This window comes from Phyllobates terribilis, unplaced genomic scaffold, assembly GCF_046119375.1.
Source record: "Phyllobates terribilis strain yellow unplaced genomic scaffold, ASM4611937v1 Scaffold_9__5_contigs__length_417890890, whole genome shotgun sequence".
NCBI lineage: Eukaryota > Metazoa > Chordata > Amphibia > Anura > Dendrobatidae > Phyllobates > Phyllobates terribilis.
Genome location: NW_027362769.1, coordinates 53,911,332 through 53,935,864, shown reverse-complemented (window position 1 = coordinate 53,935,864; position 24,533 = coordinate 53,911,332).

The following is a 24,533-nucleotide window of genomic DNA, read 5'->3' as shown; positions in this document are numbered from 1 at the left end:
GTGCACATGCTGGTGGTTTGGTGGGCATGGGGAACCTATTGGGTTCCCTTTTAAGTGGCCTCTCCTCACTACAGTAATGCCAAACGTGGACGATAACTGCCGTTTAGGCATACTGTGGGATAAGAAGTGAGGCGGGCATTTGGATTTGGAAGCGCAAATTTCGCTGGATTTCTTTTGAGGGGAGCCATGCCACTTTTACAGAGCCTTTGTGCTACCAGAAAACCCCTTATATTTCCATGAGCAGATGACTAACCTTAGTGGGGGCTTGATTTTTGTGGAATGCGTTAAAGGTTTAATTGGTGACATTTTGAGGTACATAACATTTTGGATTATGTTTTTTTCAGGCATAGATCACATTTATCCTGCGCTCTACACTGCGGGCTTACATCGGTGTTTCCGTCTAAATATCTAAAACACATGATTCAGACGGAAACCCCCGAAGGATCAATTCACTATAACGAAGCAGCAGAGTTACTCTGGACTCCATCTGGCCTTTGTAAAGAGTTGTAATTATTTTCAGAAGTGCACACAACTGTGCTGACCGTGCTTTTATGCACGCCTAAAAAGATGGATCCCGCCGGATCATAGGACAGACGGAGACTAAAGTGATTCCATCTGCCTCATTATAGTGAATCTTCTGTCTCTGTATCATGTTTTTCAAAGATTTACATGGAAACCTTGATGCAAATGCTCCATGTAGAGTGCAGGATACATGTGAACTGAGACTTATTGAAATCTATAACTTTTTTTTTTTTCTGCAGCCAAAGCTGAGTTGGGTCTTGTTTTATTGCAGGACAAGATGATGTTTTCATGGACAGCATTTTTCTTTACATATGAGTTCTTGATTGAGTTTTATTCCACTTTTTGTGTGGTGGTGTAAACAGGTATGCAGATACGGCACAGAAGATGAAGACACAGTGGTAACTTGAACCAAGTGATTGTTTAGTGATTTTCCAGAAACTGTAAACAATACTGGGGGTTGTTATTCTAGGTATATAAACAGCATCTTTGTTTCACAACACAGTTTTCAATCACAATGTTAACTAATATGGCAAACAATATTTCTACTGGTTCCTTAGTCTGTGGTATGTCAAAGTCCATGTGGTAGTTGTCCCCTAAACACTAAGTCTGTCGTGGTAATCACTGTAACAGGTCGCAACAGCAGTCACCTCTATTTCTCAGTGAGGCCGCAAGTCTATTGCCGTAGTGTACTGACGAGTCACTTCACCAACGTGTCGTACCGGCTACCTCCATCTCCTAGAGCGCTGCCCAGGTCCTCTCCGTATAGTCATCTATGTCTCCGGGTTTCAGTCCACCGGGTTGTCTTAATCTTCAATCGCTCACTCGATTGTCTGTATCCCTTTAACCTCTCACTGAATTCTCCATTTTCCTTTAAGAAGTTTTCCTGCACTTCCCGCTCAGACGAGTGTCTGTGCCTTTAAGTAAACTTCCTGCCTTTAACCGGGCTTCTTCTTAGTCTGGGGCAGAGATATCATCCTGCTTTTCTCCACTCTCTTGGATGTGGCTGTAAGCCAGTTCAGCTACCATTGCACATGTGACCTGACACAGGTCTAAGTGATGACTCCTTCTCTGCCCTGGCCTCAGATTTTTTTTTCAACTTCTAACTGTGACACAGCTTGTCACATGTCCTTGTCCTGCTTGATTCTTTATCCTACCTGCAACACACATTCACTTCCTATTTCCTGCTTGCTTTCTTTTCATTCCTCATTATTTCTGGCCACTAGATGGCGGAGTTCGTTTACTTCAGCTTCACTATACATTCAGTGACAGAAGGCTCCCACTTACAGTTTAAACCAGAAGTTTACATACATTATATAAAAAGACACATATGCATGTTTTTCTCAATATATGACATGAAATCCGAATAAACCTTTCCCGTTTTAGGTCAATTAGGATTACCATAATTTTAATATTTGCCAAATGCCAGAATAATGAGGGAGAGAGAATGTTTTAAGGCATTTTTATTACTTACTGCAAAGTCAAAAGTTTACATACACTAAGATTACTATGCCTTTAAACAATTCTGGACTGCCCATATGATGATCTCATGTGTTTGGAAGCTTCTGATAGTTTTTTTGGCAACATCTGAGTTAATTAAAGACACACCTGTGGATGTATTTTAATGCAGACGTGAAACACACTGCTTCTTTGTGTCGCATCATGGGAAAGTCTAAAGAGATATCAGGAAGAGAATTGTGGACTTGCACAAGTCTGGCTCATCCTTGGGTACAATTTTAAGATACCTGAAGGTGCCTCGTTCATCTGTACAATTAATTATACGCAAGTGAAAATAAGATGGGAATGTCCAGCCGTCATACCACTAGGAAGGAGACAGGTTCTGTGTCCCAGAGATGAACGTGCTTTTGTCCGACATGTGCCGATCATCCCAAGGACAAAAGCAAAAGACCTTGTGAAGATGATGGCGGAACCTGGTAAGATTGTGTCAATAACCACAGTGAAACGAGTACTGTATCAAGATGGGCTGATAGCCCACTCTGCCAGGAAGAAGCCATTACCTCAAAAGAAACATAAAAAAGCCAGATTAATGTTTGCAAATGCACACAGGAACAAAGACCTTCATTTTGGAAACATGTCCTGTGGTCTGATTAAACTAAAATTGAACTTTTGGGGCATAATGACCATCGTTACGTTTGGAGGAAAAAGCTTGGAAGCCTAAAAACCGCATCCCAACTGTGAAACACGGGGGTGGCAGCATCATGTTGTGGGGTTGTTTTGCGGCAGGAGGGACTGGTGCACTTCACAAAATAGATGGCATCATGAGAAAAGATGATTATGTGGCAATACTGAAGCAACATCTCAAGACATCAGCCAGGAAGTTAAAGCTTGGGCGGAAATAGGTCTTCCAAATGGACAATGACCCGAAGCATACTACCAAAATGGTAACAGAGTGGCTTAAGGATAACAAAGTCAATGTTTTGGAGTGGCCATTACAAAGCCCTGATCTCAATCCTATTGAAAATTCATGGGCAAAGCTGAAAAGGCAGGTGAGCAAGGCGACCTACAAACCTGGATCAATTACACCAGTTTTGTCAGGAGGAATCGGCCCAAATTCCGAACAACTATTGTGAGAAGCTTTGTGGAAGGATATCCAAAACGTTTCACCCAAGTCATTCAGTTTAAGGGCAATGGTACCAAATACTAATGAAATGTATGTAAACTTTTGACTTTGCAGTAAGTAATAAAAATGCCTTAAAACATTCTCTCATTATTCTGGCATTAAGCAAATATTAAAAATGATGGTAATCCTAATTGACCTAAAACGGGAAAGGTTTATTCTGATTTCATGTCAGATATTGAGAAAAACATGCACATGTGTATTTTTATATAGTGTGTGTAAACTTCTGGTTTAAACTGTTCTTACAGTAGTAGGATGAAAAAACATCACTTTTGCCTATTTTTATGGTTTTCACTGAAGGGATTAGTGTGACAGTTTCATAGATCAGGTTGTTGTGATCTCAACGATATGAACTATACATGTATTTTTTTTTTTTTTTTGCTTCTTCTGGTCATATAAAGTTTGCAACCTGTAGCATATAGGCCAATACATAGATGTTAAAGGGGTTTTCTGGGCCAGAGCAAATTTTTTGCAAGCGCTGTATCATTGCCAAATACTAACTGTGTGTAAATTACGGTCAGCATTCGGCTTTGCTTGCAAGTTCCAGTGGTAATCACATGACCACTCATATGTGATTTCCATACTTACGGTCACATGTTGACTAGTTTCTCTTCCTGCTTCTCTCAGTGAAGCAGGGGTAGTAGTTTTTCACTGGACATTGAAAGAATCAGGAAGAATAGCTAGTTGGTACAAGTACATGACTGTAAGTATGATATCTCCTATGCCTAAGCTGTATATTGGGGGGCACCAAACTAAATTTTTGAGCCAGGTGCAAGAAAACATAGGTTCACCTCTGAACCCAGAGGTCATTACTTGACTTCTGTTTGCTATAACAACTGTGGTAGATCGGCTCACTCGGCTGCACATAGAGGTAGACACAGGAATGCTGTCTCTTTTAAATCTTCCACTGGTTTATTAAGAGTACTGCATAAACCAGTGCAATGTTAACAAAATAAACACGGCCTTTCTGGAAAACATATTGCACAGTCCATGTTGCTATGGGGATCCGCCCGCTCAGTAACCAACATATAAAAAGGTTCAGCTTTCCTAAACACAGACATCCAGCTCTGGAGCTCTTAACTCCAGATACACCCACCAATGAATCAGCCAGAAGGCTCGGCATTTATACTTTCGACTCCACTCTGGGGTGGAGATATGTTGAACAGCCAACCACCCGCACTACCACTGTTCAATCAACCTAGCCCTAAACATGGTCGATTAACCCCTCTCAGCACTTAGTGTGCTGGAGCCTTTTCTAGGTTCATATCACTGAAGCTAGCAACCTAAGTGATACATATTTCCCCTCCAGTACTTTGCCAGAGATTTTGTCACACAACCATCGTGATTGACTGCCTGGTGTGTGCTGACTGGGTGAGAGGGGGGGCCCTGTCCCTCTCCCAACTTTTTAAATGCTCTGAAAAATCGCAATAAAAGGTTCATAGGTGGTCAAATAGCTAGGGCCAGAGCTGACACTGGCTGTAACAGCAGGAGCTGGCTATCTTTATTTTTAATAATATTTATTTTTATATAGCGCTAACATATTCCACAGCGCTTTACATACATTATCACTGTTGTCCCCATCGGGGCTCACAATCTAAATTCCCTATCGGTATGTCTTTGGAGTGTGGGAGAAAACCAGAGAACCCGGAGGAAACCCACACAAACACAGGGTTACAAACTCCTTGCAGATGTTGTCCTTGGTGGGATTTGAACCCAGGACCACAGAGCTGCAAGGCTGCAGTGCTAACCACTGAGCCACCGTGCTGCCCTATCAGTTAATTGCGGTGATTGTGCAGGCACAGCTCTGGTGACCACATAACCACCTGGACGTACCGGTACATGTGTAAACATGAAAAAAACTCTAAAATAATAATCTTTATTGATTCTTTTAAAAAAAAAAAACACCAAAAAACCCCTGTGATATGCGAGTAAGAAGATACATGATTATATCAAGATCCGTCCAATATCCCTTAGGGACTATTTAACATTGAGTCAAAAAATAGAAATAGATAACCACACGTGGGCCAGTAAAGTCTTAAACATGATAAAATTCATATACAATGTAGACTTAAAACTGCCCTATCTTAAAAAGCTTCAACTGATACTGCCTGTCATGGAGGTTGGCATCCTAGTATACGAGTCTGGCGCCCCCATTCAACAGCGGCTGTCCCTCACTTTCCCTGCTAGACCCTGATAATGTGAGTTATGAACAGGTAATGAGTCACTGCCTACTCTAATACAATTTTCATACTGTACTAATAGATAAATAAAGAGAATGCAGCTGTGGAAGTGAGGTTCAAAGGACCCCAACTCTGCTTATCCCTTGCCAAATTAACTTATTCAAGTGTATACGTGAAGCTTTGATATCGGACAGACAGAGTCAGATACTGAACTTCTCTTGAAGAGAAATGGCGCAGGAAAGATGTGTTTATTATTCCAGCATAACATATATATATATTCAGTATAAAGGAAGGTCCCAATAGGGTGTCGCCCTGAGGCAATTGAGCAATCACAGTAGTCTCTGGCCCATGGTATAGATGAGTCTCATTATGTTGTCCTATGGGGTTAAGTGTCCCCCCCAGGTATTCTCCTCATTCGCCAGGATATTCTCTTGGGAGGTGTCATGTTGAATCCTTTGTCTCGTCTCCTTCTTGTAAACAATTTGAAAGCCCACTTCTATAACCAGTTCCAACTAGTTCTTTCAGGATATTATATATATACAGTACAGACCAAAAGTTTGGACACACCTCATTTAAAGATTTTTCTGTATGATGAGCTTCAAGAGGTAGTCACCGGAAATGGTTTTCACTTCACAGGTGTACCCTGTCAGGTTTAATAAATGGGATTTCTTGCCTTATACATGGGGTTGGGACCATCAGTTGTGTTGTGCAGAAGTCAGGTGGATACACAGCTGATCGTCCTACTGAATAGACTGTTAGAATTTGTATTATGGCGAGAAAAAAGCAGCTAAGCAAAGAAAAACGAGTGGCCATCATTACTTTAAGAAATGAAGGTCAGTCAGTCCAAAAAATTGGGAAAACTTTGAAAGTGTCCCCAAGTGCAGTTGCAAAAACCATCAAGCGCTACAAAGAAACTGGCTCACATGAGGACCGCCCCAGGAAAGGAAGACCAAGAGTCACTTCTGCTTCTGAGGATAAGTTTATCCGAATCACCAGCCTCAGAAATCGCAGGTTAACAGCAGCTCAGATTAGAGACCAGGTCAATGCCACACAGAGTTCTAGCAGCAGACACATCTCTACAACAACTGTTAAGAGGAGACTTTGTGCAGCAGGCCTTCATGGTAAAATAGCTGCTATGAAACCACTGGTAAGGACAGGCAACAAGCAGAAGAGACTTGTTTGGGCTAAAGAACACAAGGAATGGACATTAGACCAGTGGAAATCTGTGCTTTGGTCTGATGAGTCCAAATTTGAGATCTTTGGTTCCAACCACCGTGTCTTTGTGCGACGCAGAAAAGGTGAACGGATGGACTCTACATGCCTGGTTCCCACCGTGAACCATGGAGGAGGAGGTGTGATGGTGTGGGGGTGCTTTGCTGGTGACACTGTTGGGGATTTATTCAAAACTGAAGGCATACTGAACCAGCATGGCTACCACAGCATCTTGCAGCGGCATGCTATTCCATCCGGTTTGCATTTAGTTGGACCATCATTTATTTTTCAACAGGACAATGACCCCAAACACACCTCCAGGCTGTGTAAGGGCTATTTGACCAAGTAGGAGAGTGATGGGGTGCTACGCCAGATGACCTGGCCTCCACATTCACTAGGCCTGAACCCAATCGAGATGGTTTGGGGTGAGCTGGACCGCAGAGTGAAGGCAAAAGGACCAACAAGTGCTAAGCATCTCTGGGATTGTTGGAAGACCATTTCCGGTGACTACCTCTTGAAGCTCAAGAGAATGCCAAGAGTGTGCAAAGCAGTCATCAAAGCAAAAGGTGGCTACTTTGAAGAACCTAGAATATAAGAGATATTTTCAGTTGTTTCACACTTTTTTGTTAAGTACAGTGCCTACAAGTAGTATTCAACCCCCTGCAGATTTAGCTGGTTTGATAAGATGCAAATAAGTTAGAGCCTTCAAACTGCAAACGAGAGTAGGTTTTATGAACAGAAGCATAAATCTTACAAACCAAAAAGTTATGTTGCTCAGTTGAATTTTATTAAATTTTAAACATAAAAGTGTGGGTCAATTATTATACAACCCCTATGTTTAATATTTCGTGGAATAACCCTTGTTTGCAATTACAGCTAATAATCGTCTTTTATAAGACCGGAACAGGCCGGCACAGGTCTGTGGAGTTATCTTGGCCCACTCCTCCATGCAGATCTTCTCCAAGTTATCTAGGTTCTTTGGGTGTCTCATGTGGACTTTATTCTTGAGCTCCTTCCACAAGTTTTCAATTGGGTTAAGGTCAGGAGACTGACTAGGCCACTCCAACACCTTGACTTTTTCCCTCTTGAACCAGGCCTTGGTTTTCTTGGCTGTGTGCTTTGGGTCGTTGTCTTGTTGGAAGATGAAATTACGACCCATCTTAAGATCCTTGATGGAGGAGCGGAGGTTCTTGGCCAAAATCTCCAGGTAGGCCGTGCTATCCATCTTCCCATGGATGCGGACCAGATGGCCAGGCCCCTTGGCTGAGAAACAGCCCCACAGCATGATGCTGCCACCACCATGCTTGACTGTAGGGATGGTATTCTTGGGGTCGTATGCAGTGCCACCCAGTCTCCAAACGTCACGTGTGTGGTTGGCACCAAAGATCTCGATCTTGGTCTCATCAGACCATAGAACCTTGAACCAGTCTGTCTCAGAGTCCTCCAAGTGATCATGAGCAAACTGTAGACGAGCCTTGACATGACGCTTTGAATGTAAAGGTACCATACAGGCTCGTCTGGAACGGAGACCATTGCGGTGGAGTACGTTACTTATGGTATTGACTGAAACCAATGTCCCCACTGCCATGAGATCTTCCTGGAGCTCCTTCCTTGTTGTTCTTGGGTTAGCCTTGACTCTTCGGACAAGCCTGGCCTCGGCACGGGAGGACACTTTCAAAGGCTGTCCAGGCCGTGGAAGGCTAACAGTAGTTCCATAAGCCTTCCACTTACGGATGATGCTCCCAACAGTGGAGACAGGTAGGCCCAACTCCTTGGAAAGGGTTTTGTACCCCTTGCCAGCCTTGTGACCCTCCACGATCTTGTCTCTGATGGCCTTGGAATGCTCCTTTGTCTTTCCCATGTTGACCATGTCTGAGTGCTGTTCTCAAGTTTGGGGAGGGTCTTAAATAGTCAGAAAAGGCTGGCAAAATAGATCTTTAATCCACACATGTGAAGCTCATTATTCTTGGTGCCTGAACTACTTCTTAATACTTTAGGGGGACCAAACAGAATTCTTGTGGTTTGAGGGGTTGAATAATAAATGACACTCTGAATTAACTTTTAACGTTTTAAAAAAACAAACAAAAAAAAAACAAAAACAAAATTTGCTGCAGTGCATTTCCCACTTCCAGGCTGATCTACAGTACAAATGTCACAATGCCAAGTTAATTCCGCATGTGTCAACCAGCTAAATCTGCAGGGGGTTGAATACTACTTGTAGGCACTGTATATAATTCCACATGTGTTAATTCATAGTTTTGATGCCTACAGTGTGAATGTACAATTTTCAAAGTCATGAAAATACAAAAAAATCTTTAAATGAGGTGTGTCCAAACTTTTGGTCTGTACTATATATATATATATATATATAATAGTGACACACGAGTGCAAATATATGTTATATATATATCAAGGTTTTCATAATATATTATAGTGAGGGTATATATGACTAAATGATATCCAATATAACAGATATATGCAAAACAAGATTCATAACATATAACAAAATATAAGTATAGGTATTTAGTATACATCAGAGTTTCATATAATGTTTTTTTAGTAGATTTTAGAATCAATCTTATCTTTAACACAGCATGATGACAGACTTATCTCATATTCTGGAAATCATCCCAACGCGTTTCCCCTTCCTGTAGTAAGTTCATCAGGAGGCCAAATGTACAGGACTCCAGAAAGTCATGAGTAAAGATGTAGCTCAATGGAGGATGTGGCAGGCTGTGCTGGTATATGCCCCGGCTGTATTTAAATATCGTGCTGAATCATAGCCCCGTGAATCTCGTACACCTACTTCTAATACCGTACTCCCCACCTTATGTTGTCTCCTGTCTGCAGACTGAGACTGCGCATGCCCAGTTCCCAGGACGCTAGAGGTTGCGTCATCAGCGAGCAGCACGCATCGCTTTCTATACCGGAAATGACGTTTGCGTTCCAACAATGACCCGCAAAGAAGAGGGATCGGCTAAGCTCACACCTGCGTCTCATCGTCACTTCTGGGAACATCTCACTGCTTGCTTTCCACGGTGAGGCGCAGGAGATAAAACAGATTACTGCGCACACATCACCCTAGGATATCTGCATTCAACATTGCGGTGATGAAAAAGACTTCCCCACCTGTATTCATTCCAGGCTTAATAGTTATGATAAGAAGTGGCTCCTCATGATCCAATTATGGGAAAATAGTATCTTTATCAAGTGTATATATATTATATATATAAACATACATATCAAGCCCACTACGGCCCAGGGAAGTTCTAGTCCCTATGGAGATCATATAAGTAAAAAGGAAGGGAGGGGATAGTAGATTTTTTAGATCCGCTCAAGGAGATTAAAGCTGATTGAAGTTGATATATGTAGATTTAATATATAGATAGTCATCCCCCAATGGGGAACCTCCAACTTGGAGGTATAGAGAAGACATCCTCTCAGCAATATATCCTCATATAACAGGACATGGGTGGAGGTAGACTAAACAAGTACCAGGTCAGGCAATACATACGGGCATAGAGAGAAACGCGCGGTGGGGGCTTCTACAGGAAGCATGTATAGGAAAGCTGCTCATTTAGCCCCGTAAGGGCCACAGATTTTAATCTGAAAATCCATTCAGTTTCTTTTCTGAGGATTATCTTATTCAGATCACCCCCCCTTGTTTTTGGTCTTATGTGTTCAATCATATTAAATGATATTTCTTTGAGTCCTCCACCATGTAGCTCATTCATATAACGTGCAATGGGGGTGTCACGCTTATTCCTAATGTCTCCTAAATGCTCACCCACCCGCACTCGTATCTCTCTAGCGGTTTTACCCACATAGTCCTTTGGGCAACTGCAGATCGTCGGGGGTTGTGTATAAAGTGACATGTACTTGCCCAAAGGACTATGTGGGTAAAACCACTAGAGAGATACGATTGCGGGTGGGTGAGCATTTAGGCTGTGTGCCCACGATGCGTTTTTTAAGCGTTTCCGCAGCGACAAAAATGCTGCAGAAACGCTCTCCAACTTCAAAAAAAAAAAAATCATGGATGAATCAATTTCTTTTTTTTTTACGGAGTAGAAAAAAAAATATAGGCGGTCCAGGAATTTCTGTATAATTTGTAATCGTGGGGCCACAATTCATTTCATTACTCTGGTTTATTCGTGACCCCTCTAGTTTCCAACACATACATCACCAACCTTTGTTGCAGCCCTGACCTTTTGTTCCAGTACAAGGTTAAGGTAACAAGATGATTCTACAAATGTGTTACTGCCAAAAAAATATCTTTGTACCATGTACCCAATGTCCTAAGAACTTTCAAATTTTATTCATACTAATGTGGAATTTTTTGTGCTAATAGTGTAAATTCAAATCACATTCTCTTTAAGGAAACTGAAGTCATTATGTACAGAAAATAAAAGTCCAGACTAGAAAGGGAAGTTCTGGACTTCACAACTTCTAGTTACAGAGACATGGGGAACTCGACTTACCGAATACATCAGGCCAATATGAAATCATCTACGATATAATGTTTTTTACCTACTCATTTTCACTTCTCATTACTAGAGAATCACAAGATTTAAGAATTGTATTAGTATAAGCAAAGAAATGAAACTATACCCCACGTGATTTTCTAATGAGATAATGGAAACTGAGAATTTGTACGTAATGATATATTGAAAAAAAAATAAAGAGTAATCAAACTATTGAAAATGTACAAAAAAAAACATTTCTCACATTTTAAAAAAATATCACTGACCAATATAGCCGCCCTTCTTTTTAATAACAGTCCTAAGCCTTGCACCCCTGGAGTCTGTTGACAATCAACTTTTTGGGCAGCACCAATCACAGCTTCCCAGACACTGTTCAGAGAGGTGTACTATTTATCTTCACTGTAAGGCTATGTTCACACATGTTGGGTTTTTCAGCGTTTTTGCTGCATATTTTTAAGCAAATTTTCAGCTGCATTTTGCAGCACCAGCAAACTCTATGAGAAACCAGAATTCTCTGTTCACACATTTTTATTTTTTTTTATGCGTATTTTGTGCCTTGGTTGGGTTTTTGGAAAATAAAGCATGTCACTTCTTTCAGCGTTTGTTAACCCAATAGGAAGTAATAGAAGGTAAAAAAAAAAACGCTGAAAACAACTCACCAAAATTTGCATCCGCAATTTTTCAGCGTTTTTGATGGCAAAATAGAATGAGGTTCTTTTTTTTCACAGAACTTTACAGTGGGTACGGAAAGTATTCTGACCCCTTTAAATTTTTCACTCTTTGTTTCATTGCAGCCATTTGGTAAATTCTAAAATGTTTATTTTTTTCTCATTAAAGTACACTCTGCACCCCATCTTGACTGAAAAAAAAAAAACAAATGTAGAAATTTTTGAAAATGTATTAAAAAAGAAAAACTGAAATATCACATCATTCAGACCGTTTGCTCAGACACTCATATTTAAGTCACACGTTGTCCATTTCCTTGTGATCCTCCTTGAGAATGGTTCTACTCCTTCATTGGAGTCCAGCTGTGTTTAATTAAACTGATAGGACTTGATTTGGAAAGGCACACACCTGTCTATATAAGACCTCACAGTTCACAGTGCATGTCAGACCAAATGAGAATCATGAGCTCAAAGGAACTGCCCAAGGAGCTCAGAGACAGAATTGTGGCAAGGCACAGATCTGGCCAAGGTTACAAAAGAATTTCTGCATTACTCAAGATTCCTAATAGCACAGTAGCCTCCATAATCCTTAAATGGAAGAAGTTTGGGACCACCTGAAGTCTTCCTAGACCTGGCTGTCCAGCCAAACTGAGCAATCATGGGAGAAGAGCCATTGTGAGAGAGGTAAAGAAGAACCCCAAGATCACTGTGGCTGAGCTCCAGAGATGCAGTAGGGAGATGGGAGAAAGTTCCACAAAGTCAACTATTACTGCAGCCCTCCACCAGTCGGGCCTTTATGGCAGAGTGGCCAGACGGAAGTCTCTCCTCAGTGCAAGACATATGAAAGCTCGCATACAGTTTGCTCAAAAACACATGAAGGACTCCCAGGCTATGAGAAATAAGATACTCTGGTCTGCTGAGACAAAGATAGAACTTTTTGATGACAATTCTAAGCGGTATGTGAAGGAAACCAGGCACAGCAGCAGGGACAGGACGACTGGTTGAAATTGAAGGAAACATGAATGCAGCCAAGTACAGGGATATCCTGGATGAAAACCTCTTCCAGAGTGCTCTGGACCTCAGACTTGGCTGAAGGTTCACCTTCCAACAAGACAATGACCCTAAGCACACAGCTAATATAACAAAGGAGTGGCTTTAGAACAACTCTGTGACCATTCTTGACTGGCCCAGCCAGAGTCCTGACCTAAACCCAATTGAGTATCTCAGGAGAGACCTGAAAATGGCGGTCCACCAACGTTCACCATCCAACCTGACGGAACTGGAGAGGATCCGCAAGGAAGAATGGCAGAGGATCCCCAAATCGAGGTGTGAAAGACTTGTTGCATCATTTCCAAGAAGACTCATGGCGGTACTAGCTCAAAAGGGTGCTTCTACTCAATACTGAGCAAAGGGTCTGAATACTTATGACCATGTGATATTTCAGTTTTTCTTTTTTTAATAAATTTGCAAACATTTTCACATTTCTGTTTTTTTTTTTCTTGTGGTGTACTCTGGTGTTTTCTTATTTCCTATGAGAACACCCACCTAATGTGCTTAGTACTGGTGAGAAGCCACATCTCATGTGCCAAATTGTATTGATTGGGTCTGCAAACTAGCAGGACACACTGTGCTGCCTGTGTTCTGTAGCATGTACACCTCTAACTAAGCTACTGACCTTATATGACTACCAGTAATGAATATGTTAACATTTTGAGAGGGAATATAAAACTAAAAAAAAAACAGGAAAGCTATAATAACAAGCGCATTTAGACACAGAAGCACTTTTTGTTAGTTATTCCAACTTAAGTATTTATTCATGGGACAACCCATTCAAAGAGAATATAGTTACAAAAATATCACTAATGTTTGCAGTTGCAGATTATATCAATATGTAAACTATAGAATATTCTTTAACCCCTTTACCCCCGAGGGTGGTTTGCACGTTAATGACCAAGCCAATTTTTACAATTCTGACCACTGTCACTTTATGAGGTAATTACTCGGGAATGCTTCACGGATCCCCCTGATTCTGATATTGTTTTGTCGTGACATATTGTACTTCGTGATTGTGGTAACATTTCTTCAATATCACTTACGTTTATTTGTGAAAAAAACGGAAATTTGGCAAAAATTTAGCAATTTTCAAAATTTGACTTTTTATGCCCTTAAATCAGAGAGAGATATGTCACACAAAATAGTTAATAAATAACATTTCCCACATGTCTACTTTACATCAGCACAATTTTGGAACCAAATTTATTTTTTTTATTAGGGAGCTATAAGGGTTAAAAGTTGACCAGCGATTTCTCATTTTTCCAACAAAATTTACAAAACCATTTTTTTAGGGACCACATCACATTTGAAGTCACTTTGAGAGGTCTTTATGACAGAAAATACCCAAAAGTGACACCATTCTAAAAACTGCACCCCTCAAGGTGCTCAAAACCACATTCAAGAACTTTATTAACCCTTCAGGTGCTTCACAGGAATTTCTGGAATGTGTAAGAAAAAAATTCACATTTAACTATTTTCACAAAAAGGTTATTTTAGACCCAATTTTTTTTATTTTCGCAGGGGTAACAGGAAAAAATGGACCCCAAAATTTGTTGTGCAATTTCCCCTGAGCACGCCAATACCCCATATGTGGGGAAAAAACTGTTTGGGCGCACGGCAGGGTTCGGAAGGGAAGGAGCGCAATTTTACTTTTTGAATGTAAAATTTGCTTGAATAATTAGCGGACGCCATGTTGCGTTTGGGGAGCCCCTGATGTGCCTAAACAGTGGAAACCCCCCACAAGTGACACCATTTTGGAAACTAGACCCCTCGGGGATCTTATCTAGATGTGTGGTGAGCAACCGGAACCCCCAAGTGCTTTACAGAAGTTTATAACATGGAGCCATGAAAATAAAAAAATCAAACTTTCTCCACAAAAATGATGTTTTAGCCCCAATTTTTTTTTATTTTCACAAGAGTAAGAAGAGAAAATGGACCCCAAAAACTTTTGTGCAATTTCTCCTGAGTACGCCGGTACCCCATATGTGGGGAAAATACAGTGTTTGGGCGCACGGGAGAGTTCAGAAGGGAAGGAGCACTGTGTGACTTTTTGAACGCAAAATTGGCTGGAATTGAGAGCGGACGCCATGTCGCATTTGGAGAGCCCCTGATGTGCCTAAATAGTGGAAACCCCCCACAAGTGACACCATTTTGGAAACTATACCCCTCAAGGATTTTATCAAGGGGTATAGTGAACATTTTGAACCCAGAGATACGACACAGAATTTGATAACATTAGGTCATCATATTGAATAAGTTGTCATTAGTCTTGAGCGCAAGTGCTCGCTACTTAAGTTCGCATCGGGTACTCAGGTATGCACCATGTATCGCGCGTGCTCGAGTGACATGCTCGAGTCCCCGCCCGCATGTTTCACGGTTATTAGACACACAAAAAAAAACATGCGGGGATCGCTCGTGCATGGCAGGCAATCTCCGCAAAGTTTTTTGGCCGCAAAGCATATGGGGCAGAGACTCGAGCATGTCACTCGGACACCTGCGATACTCAGTGCATACCCGAGCACTCGATGCAAACTCAAGTAGTGAGCACTTGCGCTCAACACTAGTCGCCATATCGTCATCTTTTTTTTTTTTACTTTTGAAAAAAATCCGAACCCTAACCCCAACCCCAACCCTAACCCTAGCACAACCCTAACCCCAACCCTAACCCTAGCACAACCCTAACCCTAGAGTTTATTTTTTATGTCGTTCCTCGTGCATTATAAGTGATTAGGTGACTTTATTCTTCGGGTCGGTGCGATTACAGAGATACCAGAAGCATATCGGGTTTTTATGATCGACAGCTGTCACACACTAAAAGACGCATTTTTTTTGCAAAATCTAATTTTTCACATTCACGTGACGGTGACTTCACCACAGGTCCTGCAGGCACCATTATTGAGCAGCTACACTGCAGCTCTAGCTCGGGAGAAATAAAATATTGTAAACATGCCTTCGTGCATTGTGAACCAGTGTTGTAACAAGTCCGGCCGCAAAGGCCAGTCAAGCTATAATGTTTCACAAATTCCCAAATGACATTGGCAAAATAATATCATGGCTGGAGAGCAGTGGACAAAAATTTAATGACATCTACGCATTGTCAAACAAAATAATGGATAGCCGTACAACCAGTAAATATGTAATATGCTCTGGACATTTTTCAGCTGATTGTTACGACTACCACTATAATGGAATAAAATTAAAACCTAATGCCATACCATCAATATTCCCCACTGTCAGTGAAGGCGAAACAATAATTGAAGAGAATTAAAAAAAAAATAGTCACCAAAGTACAAAGCGAGTTTTCGAGTCACTTGCTCAAAAACTGTGTCTGATTGAAATGGTAGAGACTGAAAATGTAAGCAGTCATGAAAAATCTAGTTTTTGTATCACCATATTTTGAGAGCTATAATTTTTCCATATTTTGGCCGACAGTCATGTAATGGCTTTTTTTTTGCGGGATGAGTTGACGTTTTTATTGTTACCATTTTCAGGCACGCGACATTTTTTGATCGCTTTCTAATCCGATTTTTGGGAGGTAGAATAAACAAAAAACAACACTTCAGAAATTGTTGCTTTTTTTTCCCCGCGTGTGGTAAAATTGATAAGGTATCTTTATTCTTCGGGTCAGTACGTTTACAGCGGTACCACATTTATATCGTTTTTCTATGTTTTGGCGCTTTTACCCAATAAAAGCTATTTTATAGAAAAAAAAAAATTAGCTTTGTTCTGAGAGCTATAACTTTTTTATTTTTCGGCTAATGGAGCTGTATGGCGGCTTGTTTTTTGCGGGACAAGATGACGTTTTCAGCGGTACCATTTTTATTTATATTCGTCTTTTTGATCACGTTTAATTCCATTTTTTGTTTGGCGGTATGATGATAAAACATCGTTTTTTGCTTCATTTTTTATTTTTAACCGGGTTCACTAAAGGGGTTAACTAGTGGAACAGTTTTATAGGTCAGGTCGTTCCGGACGCGGCGATACCAAATATGTGTACTTTTATTGTTTTTTTTTTTTTTTCATAATAATATTTATTGATGGGTACATTATATTTTTATTTTTGGTGGATTATTTTTTTGATTTTTTTTTTTTAACACTTTTTTTACTTTTATATTTTGTCCCACTATGGGACTTTCACTTTTTTTTTACTCTGATCGCCTGTATAGCATAGCGATGGAGCACCATCCCTGTGCTATACAGCTGTAAGCGCTGCAGATGCAGAAGATACTTTGGTCATGCACTGCGCATGATCAAAGTATCTTCCTGCTGTCTGGTGACCCGGATGTTGTCATGACGACATCCAGGTCACCATGACAACCACGGGACCCGGCCTCAGACAGCGCGGGACGGCGGGGAAGAGTATCGGCGCTTACCTCCGCAATACTGCGATCAACTTCGATCGCAGCATTGCAGGGGTTAATGTGCTGGGAGCAGTGCGGGACCGCTCCCAGTACATAGCACCAGGTGTCAGCTGTGACAATCAGCTGACACGCTGTGGCGATCGCGCCCACACAGCCTGTGTGCATGCGAAATCAACAGGGCGTACTAATACGTACCTGGCTCTTAAAGCCCAGGGCGCAGGTACGTATTAGTAAACCCTGGGCTTTTAAGGGGTTCATGAGGAAAAAAAATGAACTTTTTAGAATTTATCAAATGACTGCAATGAAACAAAGAGTGAAAAAATTTAAAGGGGTCGGAATACTTTCCGTACCCACTGTATCTGAACACATTGTATTTCTGGGCGCTCCAGGGAGGTTGCAGCTGTGGAATATGACAGCCCTGGAGGATAATGGCTTGCTGGTTGCTTCACGTTTGATTCTTCACAAACCTCATGTCCAAATATCTTAGCAGTTTCAAGAGTGCTGCAAGACCTTTAACAATTTTTGACTTTTCAGTCAGTTCATTCTCTTTTTGGTCCATTTTGCCTAAGGAAAATAAGCTGCCTATTAATTCTGCACACCTTGATAAAGGGTGTTGATATCTTTGGCCCACATCCTCCCTCATTACACATCACCTGATTTGCTTGATCCAATAAGCATTCAATTTTATACAGCTTGGAGTTGGAAAATCTGCATAAAAATTATGATACTCACTCAAAATACTCACTTACCTAATAATTGGGCACACAGAGTATGCTGAGGATAACGAGTCCCAGGAGAGGCTGTCTGAAGGGTCACTTTAGGGCAACAATTATAATACAGATCCATACTCCAAATTAATTTGTCATGTGTCATGTTCTCGTAGAGGGATTGCCCAACAATTGAGTATTATATATCTCTGTTAAGTCACGCAAAGCATTTCAATGAATCTAAGTTTTTATTTGTCTAGATATTGTAACCACATACTTCTTGTGGTGTACTCTGGTGTTTTCTTATTTCCTATGAGAACACCCACCTAATGTGCTTAGTACTGGTGAGAAGCCACATCTCATGTGCCAAATCGTATTGATTGGGTCTGCAAACTAGCAGGACACACTGTGCTGCCTGTGTTCTGTAGCATGTACACCTCTAACTAAGCTACTGACCTTATATGACTACCAGTAATGAATATGTTAACATTTTGAGAGGGAATATAAAACTAAAAAAAAAACAGGAAAGCTATAATAACAAGCGCATTTAGACACAGAAGCACTTTTTGTTAGTTATTCCAACTTAAGTATTTATTCATGGGACAACCCATTCAAAGAGAATATAGTTACAAAAATATAACTAATGTTTGCAGTTGCAGATTATATCAATATGTAAACTATAGAATATTCTTTAACTCCTTTACCCCCGAGGGTGATTTGCACGTTAATGATCGGGCCAATTTTTACCATTCTGACCACTGTCACTTTATGAGGTAATTACTCTGGAACGCTTCAACGGATCCCGCTGATTCTGAGAATGTTTTTTTCGTGACATATTGTACTTGATTATAGTGGTAAAATTTCTTCAATATCACTTGCGTTTATTTGTGAAAAAAATGGAAATTTGGCGAAAATTTCACAATTTTCAAACTTTGAATTTTTATGCCCTTAAATCAGAGAGATATGTCACACATAATAGTTAATAAATAACATTTCCCACATATCTACTTTACATCAGCACAATTTTGGAACCAAATTTTTTTTGTTAGGGAGCTATAAGGGTTAAAAGTCGATCAGCGATTACAACAAAATTTATAAAACCATTTTTTTAGGGACCACATCACATTTGAAGTGACTTTGAGGGGCCTTTATTACAGAACATACCCAAAAGTGACACCATTCTAAAAACTGCACCCCTCAAGGTGCTGAAAACTACATTCAAGAAGTTCATTAATCCTTCAGGTGCTTCACAGGAAGTTTTGGAATGTGGAAGAAAAAAATGAACATTTATTTTTTTTCACAAAAATGTTACTTTAGACCCCAATTTTTTATTATCGCAAGGGTATCATTATAAAATGGACCCCAAAATTTGTTGTGCAATTCCTCCTGAGCACACCAATACCCCATATGTCGGGGAAAACCACTGTTTGGGCGCACGGAAGAGTTCAGAAGGGAAGGAGCGCCATTTGACTTTTTGAATGTAAAATTTGCTTGAATAATTAGCGGACGCCACATTGCGTTTGGGGAGCCCATGATGTGCCTAAACAATGGAAACCCCCCACAAGTGACACCATTTTGGAAACTAGAACCCTCAGGGAACTTATCTAGATGTGTGGTGAGCACCCTGAACCCCCAGGTGCTTTACAGAAGTTTATTACATTGAGCCGTAAAAATAACATTTTCACATTTTTCCCAGATTAATGTTTTTCAGCCCCCAATTTTGCATTTTCAGAAGGATAACAGGAGAAATTGCGCCAAACCATTTGTTGTGCAATTTCTCCTGAGTAAGCCGATACCCCATATGTGGGAGAAAACCACTGTTTGGGCGCACGGCAGGGTTCGGAAGGGAAGGAGCGCCATTTGACTTTTTTAATGTAAAATTTGCTTGAATAATTAGCGGACGCCATGTTGCGTTTGGAGAGCCCCTGATGTGCCTAAACAGTGGAAAGCCCACACAAGTGACACCATTTTGGAAACTAGACCCCTCAGGGAACTTATCTACATGTGTGGTGAGCAACCTGAACAGAAGTTTATAACATGGCGCCATGAAAATAAAAAAATCTAACTTTTTCCACAAAAATGATGTTTTAGCCCCAAATTTTTTATTTTCGCAAAGGTAAGAGGAGAAATGGACCCCAAAAACTTTTGTGCAATTTCTCCTGAGTACTGAGTACGCCGATACCACATACGTGGGGAAAATACACTGGGCTCACGGCAGGGTTCAGAAGGGAAGGAGCACTGTGTGACTTTTTGAACGCAAAATTGGCTGGAATCGAGAGTGGACGCCATGTCACGTTTGGAGAGCCCCTAATGCGCCTAAATAGTGGAAACCCCCTGCAAGTGACACCATTTTGGAAACTACACCCCTCAAGGATTTTATCAAGGGGTATAGTGAATGTTTGGAACCTAGAGGTACAACACAGAATTTGATAACATTAGGTCATCATATTGAATAAGTTGTCATCAGTCTTGAGCGCGAGTGCTCGCTACTTGAGTTTGCATCAGGTGCTCGGGAATACACCGTGCATCTCGGGTGCTCAAGTGACATGCTCGAGTCCCCGCCCCACATTTCACAGTTATTAGACACCCAAAAAAAACCATGCAGGGATCGCTCGTGCATGGCAGGCAATCCCCGCGAAGTTTTTTTTTGGATGTATAACAGCTGCAAATCATATGGGGCAGAGACTCACGCACCCACGATCCTCGGTGCATACCCGAGCACCCGATGCAAACTCAAGTAGCGAGCACTTGCACTCAACACTATTCTCCATATTGTCGTCATTTTTTTTTCTTTACTTTTGTAACAATCCCAACCCCAACACAACCCTAACCCCAATCCTAATACAACCCCAACCCTAACCCTAACCCTAGCCCAACCCTAACCCTAGAGTTTATTATTTATGCCGTTCCTCATGCGATATAAGTGAGTAGACGACCTTATTCTTCGGGACGGTGCGATTACAGCAATGCCAGATTCATATAGTTTTTTTATGATTGACAGCTGTCACACACTAAAAGACGTTTTTTTTTTTTTTGCAAAGACTAGTTTTTGCATCGCCATATTTTGAGAGCTATAATTTTTCCATATTTCAGCCGAAAGTCATGTGATGACTTGTTATTTTGCGGGACAAGTTAACGTATTTATTGGTACCATTTTCGGCCACGTGACATTTTTTGATCGCTTTCTATTCCAATTTTTGGGAGGCAGAATAAACAAAAACCAATGGATTTTTTTTTTTTTTTTTAATGCTGTTCCGCGTGTGGTAAAATTGATAAGGTAGCTTTATTCTTCGGGTCAGTGCGTTTACAGTGGTACCACATTTATATGTTTTTTTATGTTTTGGCGCTTTTACACAAAAACTATTTTAGAGAAAAAAGAATTTTTTTTGCATCGCTTCATTCTGAGAGCTATAACTTTTTTATGTTTTGGTAGTTGGACCTGTATGGTGGCTTTTTTTTGCAGGACAAGATGACGTTTTCAGTGGTACTATTGTTATTTGCATTTGTCTTTTTTTTATCGTGCTTTGTTCCATTTTTTGTTTGGCGGTATGATGATAAAGCATAGTTTTTTGCTTCGTTTATTTTTTTTTTTACCGTGTTCACTAAAGGGGTTAACTAGTGGGACAGTTTTATAGGTCAGGTCGTTCGAGACGCGGCAATACCAAATATGTGTACTTTTATTGCTTTATTTTTTTTCATAATAAATAAATATTATGGGTACAATATATTTTTATTTTTTGGGGATTTTTTTTTTATATATATTTTTACTTTTTTTTTTTTTGTTCACTTTCAGGCACTTTTTTTAATTTTTACACTTTGTCCCACTATGGGACTTTCACTTTTTGCAGCCTAATCGGCTGTATAGCATAGAGAGCAGCAGCTCCCTATGCTACAGTGGGTACGGAAAGTATTCAGACCCCTTTAAATTTTTCACTCTGTTTCATTGCAGTCATTTGGTAAATTCTAAAAAGTTAATTTTTTTTCTCATTAAAGTACACTCTGCACCCCATCTTGACTGAAAAATACAGAAATGTAGAAACTTTTGCAAATTTATTAAAAAAGAAAAACTAAAATATCACATGGTCATAAGTATTCAGCCTGTCAGCGCTGCGCAGGGAGAAGTTACTTTGCTCGTGCAATGCGCATGACCAAAGAAACTTCCTGCTGCCTGGTGACCCGGATGTTGTCATGATGACATTGGGTCGTCATGACAACATCAGAGAGCTGACGCAGACACCGCGGGACGCCGGAGAGGAGGTGAGTACCAGCGCTTACCTCCCCTTGCCCCCGCAATGCTGCGATCACTCCTGGCACATAGCACCGGGTATCAGCTGTGAACATCAGCTGACACCCGACGGCAATCGCCCTGCACCGCTTGTGTGCCAGCGCGATCGTACAGGCCCAGGGCGCAGCTACATACTATTACTGACAAGGTTGGAAAGGGGTTAAACGCTGAACATGTCCTTTGATTACTACTGTGTGGTGTTAAAAACTCACCTAACAGTGGCAATTGAAGGCCTCATTCATACGCCCGTTTTTCAAATGCATCTTGTATTCGTAATTTTCATGCCCATGTTTTTGTGAATCTGTAAAAAAAAAAAAACTAAGGCTGCATGCCCATGATCAGGCATAGCAGCGGTATGGACCCAGCTCACCTGCACTGTGTCCAAACTGATGTGTTCCACATTACAATCACAGTGGATGGAATTTATAAAAATCACATGCCCACTCTGCTTCTATTTGATGTGGTGTAAACAGAAATTTCCACAATAGAATGTACAGGATGTGTTAAATATGCATTGTTCACTGAACACATGCAGATTTAACTGTGTGATTTAAAGCAGCGCTTTGGACGCAGCAAATATATGCTGCGTCCAAAGCGCTGCTATTTCCTGATCGTGGGCACATAGCCTTACAGTTGTCCTGTTTTCATCGGCGTCATAGAGCAAAATAATCCAGACAAGTCTATGGGTCTATGAAAATCACAGACAGCACACGGATTATATCAGTGTACAATCTGAGTGCTGTCCATGACTAACATTGGATGGAGAAGCTTTGCAGTTTTATTTTTCAAATGTGAAAGTTACTGAAACAGATGGTAAAAACTGACACGGACCAAACACTGATGAAAACTGGATCAGAAACACAGATGAACAAAAATCGTGTTTTTTACATACGAGGAAAATCACTGATGTTTCAATGAGGCCATATGAAGATATAGCAATGGTGGAACTATTCAGAAAAAGTAGAACATCCACGCAGTTAGGGCTTGTACACACGACCGTAAAAATCAGACAAGTGCTATCAGCCGTTTTGACGGATAGCACTCGTCCCCATGTTATTCAACAAGGCTGTGCACATGTCCGATTTTTTTCCTCGGACCACTCGAAGCATGCACGATTAGCCTCTAATCAGAACACACCTGTCCCACCTCCATTCATTTTGCACAGCTGGGAAAAACTGGCAAAAATCCAAATATTTTGCAACATTTCAAAGCTTTTACATCACTTTTTTTTACACAAAAAATTTGACGAACCAATGCCTGAATGTCTGCCTCTTTGTGGACACACATTCAGCTGAAATGTATCGCAGCACAGAGATTAGCCAGGTCCCTGCACTGCAATACACAATCAGAGGCCGGCAGCTGAAGTCAGCTTGCAAGTCACTGCCGATGCATGGCAGTGACGTCATGCGCTGCCTGTCGCTTGTCTGCTGAAGTCAGCTGCCGGCTTTTCCACAGGTTATAGAAGAGGATGCCGCACATCATGGGGGTGGGGGAAGAAGAGTAGAATGGTTTTATTTTATTTTTACATTTGTTGGAAGAGAGTCACAGAACAGGTCATTATTACAGGAAGAAGACCAGGATGGGGCACATTATACCAGTAAGGGGGACATATATTACTGGAAGGGTCCCAAGATGGAGGACATTATACCAAGAAATGGCACAGGATGGAAACATTGTATCAGGGTGGAGAATATTTTTACTGGAAGGGTCCCAGGATGGGGGACATTATTACAGGATGGGGGAGATTGTTACATGAGCGGGCGAACACGTGTGTCTTCACAGGATCTGTGGCTACATGGGGCCCATACATCTGATGAACATGCAGATGGGGGCTCAGATCCAAATATTGCACTGGGGCCCATTGGACACTAGTTATGCCACTGCTTATACCCATGGACATCTGTATCCCGCAATGAGATGGCCAAGAATATAGCCTTGTATCACTTAGAATGTATACATTTAATTTTAAATTTCCTTGATTTATATATTAAAAAAAACAACAACAGTGATTTTTGGTAAAAGGAAGGTGATTATCACGGCTAATAGTGCATATGGACGTCATAGATTGTAGACACCGGTAAGTTTACAAAATTCTGATTTTTTTTTTGTCATTTAAATACAAAAGGTTTGGTATTGCGATAATTGTGTTAACCTGCAAAATCATATAGCCAGCTCACTTTTACTTTACAATGAACGCTGTCAAAACAAATTCCAAAATACAATTGCAAAATTGCAGTTTTTTGGGGGCAATTTCACAGCATTTGGAATTTTTTTTTTCATTTTCCAATACATTGAATAGTAAAATAAATGGAATCATTCCATTCAAAATTACAACTTGTCCCACAAAAAAAAGAAAAGAAAATAAAGCCTTCATATGGTAATGGAGATGGAAAAGCATAAAGATAAAAAAGTTATTGCTCTTGGAAGAAGGG